Genomic DNA, 12,232 nt, shown 5'->3' with positions numbered 1-12,232 from the left:
AAACTTGCTTGTGAGCCTCTTTTCTTTGTGGAGGAGGAACATCTGGCATGCCTTTGAAAGGAGGCATTGTGTGGAAATAAAATCTGTAACCGTGATGAATGATATCCAGCACCCATCTGTCTTGAGTGACTAAATCCCAATTTTCTTTGAAAAGAGACAGTCTTCCTCCCAAAGGAGCTGCCAGACGAGAATCCACTGGCAGCTGAAAAGGCAGGTCATTGGGTCTGCTTACGAAAGGACTGACCCCTGCCCTCACCAGAAGTCTGAGCAGGTGAACTGTCTGATCTAGGCCTGAAAGAGCCTTGAGCCCTGCCCCTACCACGTCTAGACCTACCCCTACCCTGGGAACCATAAGCAGGATACGTCCACCCCTTAGCAGGCCAATTTCTACTAAACTTGGAGGCTGCACCTGCAAAAATCTTTAACAGTCTGCATAGACTTAGCCTTTGTCCTCCATTTTCTTTAAAACTGCTTCCACAGGCGAACCAAACAACACATCAGACTGTAAAGGAGCATCCTAAAATCCTGGTCTTAACATGCTCAGCTAAATTCTGATCCTTCAGCCATGCATGTCTGCGAAGAACAGAACTAGTAGCAGCCACCCTCGAGGAGGCCTGAACAGCATCAAAACCACATTGCAAAGAATGCTTACCCACTTGTTCAGACACATGAACCAAATCCAGCAATTCTTTACACTCAATACCTTCCGCAAGAGCATCCACCTTAGATTTCAATTGTGAAAGGAGATAATTTTGATATTTTAGCATATGAAACTGACAATTCAAAGCCCTCATGGCTAGAGTGGAAGAAGTATATACTTTCTTACCCCACCTATCCAAAGCCCTTGCCTCTTTATCAGAGGGTACAGGATTTTTAACAACAGAAGCTTTAACACCTTTAGGCCCCTGAGAAACAGTTTCTGGGTCCGCCCTAGGACTCTTAAACAAATACTTATGAGCTTCGGGCACCCTATAATACCTATCAGGCTTAACAGGAGCAGGAGGCAAGGAGTCAGGGTTCAGAGAAGCCTCTGCAAAAACATCCTCCACCACATTCAACACAGGAGGAATAGCTAAAGGCCTATGCTGGGGTAAAACAAGAATTCCCTAAGCCTTTTCCTGGAATCAGAGTCCTGGCCTTCCCATTTAAAGTGCTCCCTCATGGAGTGAAGAGTCTCTGAAAAGAAAAATCCTCAGGAGGAGAAGCTGTAGGAGTGGAATCATCCACATCAGAATCAGAATAAGTAGAATACTCTTGTAAGTCTTCCACAGAAGACTCTGAAGCCTGTGAACACTGTTCAAAACTATCAAACTCCTGTTCCACCCTAGGCCTCTTATCAGGAGGGGGCATAGAACCTCTAATCAGAGTAATCAAATCTTCTGCCATTTTAAGCATATGTTTCTTGGGCACAGCACCTGAATGCTAGGAGAAGCCCCACAGAAGCTGAACTTGGCCTACCTCTAAAAGAAGCTTTGGCAACAGAAGGAGAGGCCTAACCACCTAGGAAGAGAGGGAAGAACAGTTACCTGAGAAGCCCCTCAGCCTGGCCTACCTCCTGAGAGGGCACATCCTGTAACAGTAAAGTATCTGCCTGAGACTCCATAGAGACTCCTGGCAAAACCTCTGGCTCCACTGACACCTCTAAAGAACCGGCGTCCGGGACTGACGGTTCTTCTAGCCTAGGCTTCACTGTTTTGTCCTTGCGCTTCTTGATGAAGCGGGCGCCGGAGCATCCGACGGCATTTTATAATTGCACCGCTTCCCAAACACTAACCTGGCACAATCTAGCCTCCTCTTAATAGTGCGCTTATTGAATCTAGCACAAGAGCAACCAACAACGCCGTGCTCAGGCCCTAAACAAGGTATACACAATGTATGATAATCCCTATGCGTATCTGTTTCCCACAAGAAATACAGTTATTCACTTTTTCTGACATCCGGTTAAATACTGAGGCAAGAAAAACTAAAATGTTCCCCAACGGGTACTTAGCCAACTCTGTTTCGGTCTGAAACTCAAATCGAAAATCTCAGAACGCCAACCTGCACTTGCAAAATTGCTTCTGCATCGGACCATGCGGCAAAAAGACTGAGGAAATGACGCCGGTCATGCGATTTGTACCCTGACGCTGATGTCAGTCAAATGCGCCATGACCGACGTCAGCCTTATACTCTGGTATTCGGGCCGACTGGGACGCGGACTATACCCAATAGTCAGGACTGCAGCAATGGAAGACGAAGAACATCCTGGACTGCAGCTGTATTAGCACTCGAACATCAACATTTATGGTAGGTACAAAACTGTACTATGTTCATCGTGCATACAGCTGCAGTCATAACAGATGGGTAGAATCCCAAAGCTAAAAAAGGGATGGTAGGCACTAAGTGGAACTAGGAGGAGCTAGGATGCCCTGCAAGACTGCATTGGCAAAGCCCGCTCTAGATTTGGAGTATAATGGTAGGTGATGGTGCTTGGAGAAAGTATGTACAGAACTCCAAGTGGCTTCTTCCAAAATATCTTTGGTAGGAACCCCCCTGAGGAAAGCTGCAGAGGTAGCTGTGGCCCTTGTGGAGTGAGATCTGATGCCTGTACGTACAGTTTTACCATGAAAAGAGTAACAAAAGCAAATGCAGTGGGCTATCCATTTTGAGATTGTCTGTTTGGAAATAGGCTTCCCTTGAGCACCTGTAGCATAGGACACAGAGTTGCTCTGATTTTCTGAAAGGCTTTGTTCTGTCCAAAGAATAACAGAGCTGTCTGTGAATGTCCAAGGAATGTAGTAGTCTCTCCCCTTTGTTTTGTGGATTAGGATAAAAGGTAGGTAAGTGGAAAGCCTGATTCAAGGCTACCCTGGATACTACCTTTGGCATAAAAGAAGGGCTGGTTCATAAGGAAACTCTGTCCTGATGGAAAATGATGAAAGGCTGCACAGCCATGAGGGCTTGTAGTTCCGAAACCCTGCGTGCTGAGGTGATAGCCAGAAGGAAGGCTGTTTTCCATGACAAATATTGCAGTTCTGTTGAGGCAGCTGGCTCAAAAGGAGGCAGGGTCAGTTTTTCTAGAATGAAATTGAGGTCCCAAGCAGGTACTGGTTGCTTCCTTGGGGTTTTTATATTCTTAGCCCCTCTGAGGAACTGTCTTAAGAGAGGGTGAGAGAATAAAGGAGGATCAGTGTTGTATTCTGCAGAAATGGCTGAGGCATGGATTTTGATGGAGGAGAATGAAAGCCCACTGTTTAGCATCTCAGCTAAGTACTGTAATATTGGAGGTAAATTCAGTATTTCAGGATTCTGACCCTTTTTCTGATTCCAGGCACAAAACAGTTTCCATTTTGCGGAGTAGGCTTTTCTAGTAGAAGGCCTTCTGGCCTGCAAAATGACATCCTGCACCTCCTTGGAGAGTAGGGTCTGTTGTGAATTTAAGGAATCCTTCATGCGACTAGATTGAGTGTTTTCAGCTGACTGTGAAGAGTTTTGAAGTTATGCTGAGTCAGTAGAAGAGGCATTATCGGAAGGATCCATGGTGGGGAATGCGTCAAGCTCCTCAGGAGTGGGTACCAGTGCTGTCTTGGCCAGTCTGGAGCAATGAGAATCATCTTTGGTCTGTCTGCTCTGGCTTTTAATAGAACTTTGGGCAGCAGAGGAAGAGGTGGAAAGGCATAAACTGTCATTGTTGTCCAACTGAGAGAGAGTGCGTCCATTTTCCAGGCCTGTGGGTGAAAGGTCCTTGAGCAGAATTTTGTCAATTGGTAATTTCTGTGGGTGGCAAAGAGGTCTATGTCTGGCCTTCCCCATGCTTGAATTATCTTTGTAAAACTTGAGGATGCAACTTCCATTCGTGTGGATCTGTCACATTTCTGCTTAGGTTGTCCGCCAGCATGTTTTCCTTGCCTGGCAGGAACTGTGCTTGAAGTTGAATTTGTAATTTCAGAGCCATGTTCCAAAGAGACATGGCTAGCCTGCATAGGGGGTATGAATGAGTTCCTCCCTGTTTGTTTATGTACCACATAACTGTGGTGTTGTCTGTCCTTATCAATAGCTGGCCTGGATGCAGTAGGTCTTTGAAAGCCATAATGGCATTTATTACTGCTAGCATTTCCTTTTGATTGATGTGTAGGTGCTTTTCTTTGTGGGACCATTTGCCCTGAATGCACCGATATGTCATGTGCTCCCCCCCAGGCATAGTTTGAGGCGTCTGTTGTGATGACTTAATTTGCTTGAGGCTTGCAGAATGGGAGACCTATGTTTCTTTGGCATGCTTGAGCCCACCACAGAAATTCCTTTTGAAGACATGGAATCAGTGGTAGAATTGTTTCCAAACTGTGGCTGTATTGAGACCATAAGTTTTTTAGGTACCATTGAAGTTTCCTCATATGCAGCTTTGCACATGGGATTAGTAGGATGCAAGATGCCATGAATCCCAGAGCCTGCAGGATTTTCTTTGCAGTCAGCCTGGTGAAGGTTGCCAAGTCTTCTGAAGTAATGAGTTAGTTGGCCTTGTTTCTCTGGCGTGAGGTAGGCCATCTGGGTGTTTGTATTCAAGCTGGCACACAGGAAAAGTTTGAGAGGGTATTAGTCTTGATTTCTTTTTGTTGACTGTGTATCCCAGAGAATTCAACATTATTACAAACGCCAGGTGTTTCAGAAGTATGTGTTTGCTGTCCGCTTGGATCAGGCAGTCGTCCAAATATGGGTATATCTGTATCCCTTGAAGTCTGCAGAAGGGAATTACTGATGCCAGGCATTTCGTGAACACTCTGAGCGCAGTAGATAAGCCAAAGGGCAATGCAGAGAATTGATAATGGGTTGAACTTGCAAGAAATCTGAGGTATCTTCTGCAATCTTGTCTGAATGGGACATGCAGGTATGCCTCCTTGAGGTCCAATGTTACCAGCCAAGACTCCTTGCCCAGCATGGGAAGAAGCTGCTGTAATGTGAGCATCTTGAATTTTGGTATGAGTAAACATGTGTTTAGGATGGATAGGTCAAAAATAGGTCTCCAATCTTTGCCCTTCCTTGGTACCAGGAATAGTCTGGTATAAAAACCTTGACACTGTTCTTGTGCAGGTACCTCTTGAATAGCTTTCATGTCCATGAGATCTGAAATTTGTTTTTGTGCCTCTGCCCTTTGATTGTGTGGCAGGTTTGGCATGCCTCTCATTCTTGGAAGGGTGTGAAAGTGGAATCTGTAGCCTCTGTCTATAATGTCCAGAATCCATTTGTCTTTTGTGACAATATGCCAATCTTTCGAAAATAACGCCAGTTTTCCGCCTAAAGGTGCTGCCAATTGAGCCTTGCTTGGCATGCAAAGGGGAAAGTCATTGGTTCTGCTTTCTGAATGTCTGTGAGCTATCCTCACCACCTCTTGGTGTAGGTGCTTGCCACTGTCTGCCTCTAAATGATCCTCGAGATTGCCCTCAACCCCTCGGGCGCCTGTATCTACCTCTTTGAGGTCTGTCCGTGGCTGGCAAGGAACAATTTTTTGAAGGCCAGTTTCTACTGAAACGTGGAGGTTGTACCTGTAGGAAATCTTTTACTGTTTGCATTGATTTTGCCTTTTCCTCCATTTGCTTTAATAACTCTTCAGCTTTAACACCAAACAATACATCTTTTTGAAGAGGTGCATCTAGTAGTTTAGCTTTGACATGATCTGGTAAGGTTTGCTCTTTGAGCCAAGCATGTCTACGTATGACTGATCCTGTAACAGCAGCTCTACATGAGGCCTCTAAAGCATCAAAACCACATTGCAAGGTATGTTTACCCACTTGCTCTGCACTATGTAACAAATCCTGCAACTCCTTCAGGTCTGGTTGTTCAGGTTGCGACATTTTTACCTTTCAACTGAGATAACAAAAACTGTTGATACTTTAACATATGGAACTGACAGTTTAATGCCCTCATGGTTAAGGTGGCCGATGTGTATACCTTTTTCCCCCACCTTTCTAAAGCTCTGGAATCTCTCTCTGAAGGTAATGGATTTTTGGCAGTGGAGGCCTTAATTCCCTTGGGACCCTGTGAAATGGTTTCTGGGTCAGCCGCATGGCTTTTGTATAGGAATTGGTGTGAATCAGGAACCCGGTAATACCTGTCAGGCTTGACTGGAGATGGAGGTAAAGAGTCTGGGTTGAGGCTGGCCTCTGAATACACATCATCTAGTATGTCTAAGACAGGAGGGATAGCCAGAGGCCTGTGCTGAGGAAGCAAGAGGAAATCCCTGAGCCTTTTCTTGGTGTCTGAGTAATCTTGGCCTTCCCAGTGGAAGTGTCCCCTCAAGGTATGCAAGGTTTCCCCAAAAGAGTAGTTCTCAGGGGGGGAGACAGAGGGAATGGACTCCTCTGCATCAGAATCTTCAAAAGGGGAGTATGAATGTTCCTGGTCTTCAGAATGTTCTGAAGTAATGGAGGCCTGGTCCAAGGAAGGGTATTCTTCCTCCACTCTGGGCCTTTTGTCCGAGGGGGGTTGGGAACCCCTGATAAGAGTAATCAAATCCTCAGCCATTTTGAGCATCTGCTTTTTAGGCATGGGGCCTTGAGAGGGGCCTTGTGGAGCTTGTCTTTTAGAATGCATGGCTGCTGTAGATTTAGTGAAAGCCTTAATGGAAAAAGAAGAAGAAGGCCTGAAGACACCTTGAGAGGTGGCAGGCCTGTCTAAACTCTGAGTTTCCCCACCAAGAGTGGCTTCGGTATCTGTAGTCGGGGTGTGGGCCGAAGAGCCTGCGACCTCAGGCACAGAAGACACCGCTAATGACGTGCCATCGGTAGTCAGGGGCTGCGCAGGCGCCTCACTGAGAACCGGAGCACCAGTAGTCGGCTTTAGCATGGTGTCGGTAGAAGTCGCGGACCTCGTATGTCGGTCCTTATCTTTGCGTCTTTTACTCAAAACTGGAGTCAGATTATCCGACGACATAATGTAATTAAACTTTTTGCCAGAATAGTGTTGGGCGAACTCCGCCCGACGCTTAATAGTGCGTCTGTTGAATGTAGCGCAAAAACAACAGACCGAGACGTCGTGGTCTGGACCTAAGCAAGGAATGCAGAGGGAATGGAAATCCTTATGCGGTATTTGCTTCCCACATGAAATGCAATTATTAACTTTGTCTGACATCGGTCTGAGGCAAGAAAAGTTTCCCCAACAGGGTACTTAGCTTTCAAGAAGACTTCGTTGAAAAATATTCGTAATCTCGGGAGCTGGCCGACTGGCACTTGCGAACTGCTTCTGCTTCTGGCACCGCGCGGCAAGAAAGACTGAAGAAAATAGTGTCGGCTGGTTCTTTTATACCCCTGTCGCACTGACGTCAGGGAAGAAGTGACGACATCCGACGCCGGACCTAGACTTTGGAATTCGGCCGACCGAGGACCCGCCTGACGGCAGGAAAACCCATCTGTTATGACTGCAGCTGTATGCACGATGAACATCACCTGAACAAAGCCAATAATGGGGGGGGGGGAGATACAGCCTCCAAACATTCAGTGAATTCAGTTCTCACTATAGCTCTCAACCTCTTAGCAAAAAACATGTGGACAAAGCCAGTAATGGGGAGGGAATACAGCCCCCAAACATTCAATGAATACAGTTCTCACCATAGACAACTCTCAACCTTAGCACAAATACCTGGACAAAGCCAATAATGGGGAAATACAGTCCCAAAAATAGGGACAAATTTCAAATATCCATGTTATAAAACTGCTAGAACAATTGTGTTACCATGTACTTTCTGAAGAATATGAAGTCTGAAATTCAAATGCCTATTTTTTTAAACTTTTAACCAGGAAACTAGTCTGACATGGAATAAAAGACAATTTTCAGCAGAGCAAAGAGAAATGCCAACCACATCTTTGCAAGTAAAGAGAACATGCAGACACCACACAGAAGGCACCCCAGCCAAGAATCAAACCAGAGAACCTGTAGCTGTTAGGCAACAATGCTACCAGTGCACCACTGCACTATAAACTTTGCAAGGAAAAATGTAGATACAAAAACCACAGATTTTATGAGGAACAGAACAAATATGAGGCAAAAATCTGCAAGTTTTTTTTCGAAATGGTGGTGGATAGGGAATTCAGGTCCTTGCCACCTGCATCCAAGGTACAGGGTTCAAGCCTGAGTATCTCTATTCACCACCATTTTCTCTCTCTAGCCACCAGTATATAGCAACTAGGGCATTTTACACACACACACACACACACACACACACACACACACACACACACACACACACCTCCCGCCAGCGACTTAAACACCTCCAGCCAGCAAAACAAGCGACTTAAACAAACACCTCCAGCCAGCAAATCGAGCGACCTAAATAAACTACTCCAGCCAGCAAAATCTGAAGCAACTCACTTACCTGATGCAGCAAAACCACCCGAGCAATCCTGCGACCTGAAGCAGCAAAATCCACCTGTGACATGGAGCAATCCACCCAGCGACCAAAGCCTGCTACACCTACCTCATGAATGAGCCCGCGCAATGAAAGTCCCACGAGAGCAGCTCACCTCTCTCAGTCCTGACCGGATCTGCCTGCAGCCGAAGCAGTCCAGACCTCCTCTTCTGTGCGGTCGTCCCCACACTGATTCCTGGGTGCATTTGCACCAATGAATGCTGGGTACCTGTGTTTCTCTATCTGGACTGCAGTCTAGACTTGTGTTTTTTTTTTTTCTGTTTGTTTTTTAGTTTTACATATTTTTCTTTTTTGAAGGTTGGAGGACTGCAGTCCGGCAGTCCGATACCACAAGCTGCCCCTGCTCCATAAGCTTTTTAGGTACCATTGAAGTTTCCTCATATGCAGTCTTGCATATGGAATTATTAGTATGCAGGAGGCCATGAACCCCAAGGCCTGCAGAATTTGTCTTGCAGATTGCTGGGTTTTTGTGGCCACCTGTTTGAAGTAAGTCATCAATTGAATTTGTTTTTCTGGCGTAAAGTAGGTCATCTGGGTAGTTGTATTCAAGCTTGCACTCAGGAATGTAATTATTTGAGAGGGTACCAGTTGTGATTTCTTTTCGTTTATGGTGTACCCTAGACAAGTTAAAAGTCTTTTTACAAACGCCAGATGTTTTAGAAGTGTGTCCTTGTTTTCTGCCCGAATTAGGCAATCGTCCAGGTAAGGATAAATTTGAATGTTTCTTTGTCTGTAAAATGCAATTACTGGTGCCAGGCACTTTGTGAAGACCCTGGGCGCAGTAGATAATCCAAAGGGCAGTGCAGAGAACTGGTAATGCAAACAGTCTGCTTTGAAGTGGAGTTATCTTCTGCAAGATTCCCTGATTGGGATATGCAGGTAGGCCTCTTTTAAGTCTAGAGTTACCAACCAGGCATCCTTGCCTAGCATTGGCAGTAACTGTTGTAGAGTCAGCATCTTGAATTTTGGAATGTCCAGAAATGTATTTATAATGGATAAGTCCAGAATTGGACGCCATGATTTGTCTTTTCTGGGTACTAGGAAAAGTCTTGAATAAAAACCTTGTCTCTTTTCCTGGTTGAATTGCCCCCATATTCATGAGGGACATAACTTGTTTCTGGGCCTCTGCCCACTGATTTGGAGGCAGATCTGGCCATCCGTTTGGGATTGGCAATGTGTGGAAATGAAAACTGTATCCCTGGGATACTATATTTAAAACCCACTTGTCCTGGGTAATTAGTTGCCAGTTTCATGCATGAAGTGCCCGTTTCCCCCCCAAAGGGGCGGCCAAAAGATAAGTGCTTGGTGATTGCACTAGAAAGTCATTGAGACTGTTTACCGTAGGAAGGTGCCTTGTTACTTCTGGATTGGGAGGTGGAGGCACCCCATTGTTTTGTTCTATAAGCTCCTTGTGACTGAAACCTGGAGCCTTTGGAATGTTTGGGTTTGACCTGAGCGGCTCTGGTGGGTACTGGAAAGGACCAATTCTTAGCAGGCCAGTGCCTACTGAACCTGGGCGGCTGCACTTGTAGGAAATCCTTTACAGTTTGCATAGATTTAGCTTTATCTTCCATCTTTTTCAAAACTTCTTCTGCCTTATTACCAAATAGACTGTCCTGTTGTAAAGGAGCATCCAACAATTTAGCTTTAACATGATCAGGCAGATTTTGTTACTTGAGCCAAGCATGCCTTTTTATCACAGATCCAGTTACAGCGGCCCTGCAAGAGGCCTCCAAGGAATCAAAACCACATTGCAAAGCACGCTTTCCAACTTGTTCAGCTGAATGCAATAAATTCTGCAAGTCTATTTTCCACACAGTCAGAAATCAACATAATTTTCGGTTTAAGTAGGTGCATGACATGCTGCTGATATTTAAGCATATGAAATTGACAATTTAAAGCCCTGATTGCTAAGGTTGCAGATGTGTAAACCTTCTTACCCCATCTATTCAGTGTCCTGGAGTCTCTATCAGAAGGGGTAGGATTTTTAGCAGTAGAAGCCTTAACACCCTTGGGACCCTGAGAAATGGTTAAAGGGTCAGCAGTCAGGTTTTTAAAAAGGAATTTGTGGGGGTCGGGAAGCCTGTAATATCTATCTGGCTTACTAGGAGCCGGAGGCAGGGAATCAAAAGCCATGCTGGATTCTGAGAAAACATCATCAACAATGTCTAGAACAGGAGGTATAGCCAAAGGCCTATGCTGAGGAAGAAGGAAATCCCTAAGCCTCTTTTTAGATTCTGAGAAATCCTGACTCTCCCAGTGAAAGTGTTCCCTTAGGGTATGCAAAATTTCTCCAAAAAAAAAATCATCAGGTGGAGAAGCAGAAGGGATGGAATCATCTGCATCAGAGTCCTCATAAGGTGGACTAGATAATTCCTGATCAGAAGAGGAATCAGAAGAAATAGAAACCTGATCTTAAGATTCATAGTCAGTGCCTTGCCTAGACCTCTTAGCAGGAGGGGGATGGGTACCCCTGATTAAGGTAAATAAATCCTCAGCCATTTTGATCATTTGTTTTTTAGGCATAGGGGCCTGTGCACGTGGCCCAAGCATCGTTTTTTTAGACACAGAAATTGATTTTGGCCTTAGTTTTGAAGATGGCGTCGGTTTAATATACAAATCTTTAGGCCTGAAAAGACCCTCAGAAGCCGGTGCCTGCTCAGTGGCTCCGGACCCATCTAAGGTAGAGACATCTGCGGGTTCAATATTTAAAGTGTCTTGTGGCATACCGGACTCCGAATGGGTCTCAGTAGAGGCCTGCAAATCAAAAGTAGCGGGCAACAGGGGCTGCAAAAGCACCTCACTGAGTACCAGCGAACCGGCGACTGGCTTAGGAGAAGCTTAGTTGGTTTTGGACCTAGACGGTTTGTCTCTGTCTTTTTCTTTGCGTTTTTTAGGTATTCTGTAAGTCGGTTTCCTAACCGACATTTCTGGATAGTTATATCTTGAGCCAAAATATTTTGATGCAAAAATATACTGACGCTTAATAGTGCGTTTATTAAATTTAGCACAAAACCAACAGCATGCACGTTGTGGTCAGGGCCTAGGCAAGGAATACAGTACAAACGAAAATCCTTATGAAGTATTTGCTTCCCACAAGTAATACAATTATTAACTTTTACTGACATCGGTAAGGAGCAAGAAAAAGTTTCCCCAATGGGGTACTTAGCTTTAGGTTGAAGACTTCGGTTCTGAAACTCGAAAATGAAAATTTCAGTAGTCGGCCGACCGGCACTTGTGAACTGCTTCTGCTTCGGGAACCGCACGGCAAGAAAGACTGATGAAAATGGCGTTGGCTGCATATTTTATACTCCTGACATCATGGAAGAAGGGACAGCAACCGACGCAGGACCCAATAATTTGTTAATCAAGCTGACTGAGGGCAACCTGCCAGCAGATTACCCAAATGTAATGACCGCAACAGTGAAACACGAAGAACATCTTCAAACTGTCATATGTTTTGTTTTGTGTTATTTTCATATTAAACTACATGGTGAATGCAACTAACTACAGCTTTACTGGACAAATAGTATATCACAACACAGCAGGTAAACTGGAAAGATGTTACAGATAATCACATATGTTACTAAAACTATGAAAATTTTAACCTGCATCAAAATTTAAGCACTAGTAAGGACTGGAAAGCTACTTAGTCAATAATTACTTTTTCTACATAACTTTTCTTTTTTTATCCGGCTTAGTTCTCAAGTCAATACTCCTCACTTTCTCTTGAGATATTTATTTTGTGTTTTTCTGTGCATTATCACACAGTCCAAAGTAATACAATGCCTTTCTAAATCTTTACATGAGTACATGTACTGTTTTTGTACTTGTGTT

The sequence above is a fragment of the Protopterus annectens genome, chromosome 3.part1, assembly GCF_019279795.1.
Source record: "Protopterus annectens isolate FY-2018-M chromosome 3.part1, PAN1.0, whole genome shotgun sequence".
Taxonomy (NCBI): Eukaryota; Metazoa; Chordata; order Ceratodontiformes; family Protopteridae; genus Protopterus; species Protopterus annectens.
This window is presented reverse-complemented; position numbering follows the sequence as displayed.